The sequence below is a fragment of the Monopterus albus genome, unplaced genomic scaffold, assembly GCF_001952655.1.
Source record: "Monopterus albus unplaced genomic scaffold, M_albus_1.0 scaffold298.1, whole genome shotgun sequence".
Taxonomy (NCBI): domain Eukaryota; kingdom Metazoa; phylum Chordata; class Actinopteri; order Synbranchiformes; family Synbranchidae; genus Monopterus; species Monopterus albus.
Window position 1 is genome coordinate 185612 of NW_018128178.1, and position 1594 is coordinate 187205.

At 39.8% G+C, this 1594-nt stretch overlaps 1 protein-coding gene across 1 annotated transcript in view; it reads left to right on the plus strand.

The window, feature by feature from the left end:
• Positions 1-1594, plus strand: part of LOC109973650 (growth hormone receptor-like) — a 17840-nt gene that overhangs the window by 10140 nt on the left and 6106 nt on the right. The window lies entirely within an intron of this gene.

Sequence of the window (1594 nt, forward strand, 5' to 3'; positions counted from 1 at the left end):
AAACCTGACAGATCTAGAGGAGATCTGTGTGGAGGAGTGGGCCAAAATCCCTGTTGCAGTGTGTGCAAACCTGGTCAAGAACTACAGGAAACGTTTGACCTCTGTAATTGCAAACAAAGGTTTCTGTACCAAATATTAACACTGATTTTCTCAGGTGTTCAAATACTTATGTTCAGCAGTGCTAGACAAATAAATTCTTTAAAAATCATACAATGTGATTTCCTGAAATTTTTTTTAAATTCTGTCTCTCAGAGTGGGAATGCACATACAATGTGAATTTCAGACCCCTCCATGATTTGTAAATGGGAGAACCTGCAAAATCGCAGGGTGTTCAAATACTTCTGTTCCTCACTGTATAGGCTGACTGGATACATCAGTGGCTAACACCACTGACTTATATATATATATACGTATATACCTGTAAATACAAATACTTTTTGATTAATTGACAAAGTATTAAACTAGTTGTTTGAGTATGCCATCTTAAATATATTATTTTATGCACTCACGCACCCACAAAGATTTCATAAAACTATGTATTTGGTTATCACATTTTCCCCATAACACATAATTTACAAAGCACCAGGAACCCATTTATAATGATGGAGTGAGGCATAAAAATGTTTCACATAGTTGAATGTCAGATGGCATTTTCTCTTAATCCTGAGCTAATCGCAGTTCCAAGGCGGTGTCGGACATCTGGTAAACAGGTTATTTTTAACCTGTAGCTCCCTTTCTCTGAGGCACTCTGAGCAGACCTGATGTATCTATCGTCTTTTCCCAGTGCTGCCTCTCAGCTGTGAAGGAGCCATCTTATCCTCACACTTCTTGGTTCTCAGCCAGCCTGAGCTGTTCATGTTCCTCCCCTTAACGTTGATGTAGTCGGCTTACTGCTACCGCTGTCTCCAGAGCAACTGATCATAAAGCCTTCTGTTAATACAGTCGGCAGTGTTTACTTAGCTGAATGTTACAAAAAGCTACCTCAACTCTTTTTTTAAAGGGCCGGTTCACCCATGATAAACAGGCACATTTCCCCACATGTAGTAGTACTGTAGGTGCTCAGGCACATAGTTTTTGGACCTTTCTGGAGCTCACCACACCCTGCACTCTGTTTTCAATTCTTGAAATTCTTGAGTGCATCAGTTTCTTTTTAAGCACTACACTGTGGGACAATAGTGTATATCAGCATCACACTCAAATTAAGTCATTTTGTATCATGCATACTGACTGCTCTCAGTGCACTTATTTTTGTCACTTCCACAGTGTGAACAACCTGTAGACAGACACTCTATGCACAAATGTTTTGAGTTTATGCAGCCCATAAAATGGAATCCAGGTGGTGGTTTTGAGTACAGGGAAAACAAATATTCCACAACAGCTGTGGTAGTGAACTCTCTATCTGCAGCGTTTGCTTGGAAAGCAGTAAAATGACTTCCAGGAAAATGCTGATATTCACCCTGTGGCTGGATTGCTCACTGGGGTTAAGTTACATTTTATTATCCTGCCCCGGAAATGCAGCTGAGCCATCCTCAAATGCAACCATAAGGTATAGCAACTGTACCACAGAAAAGAAAAAAAAACATTTTTACAGTAT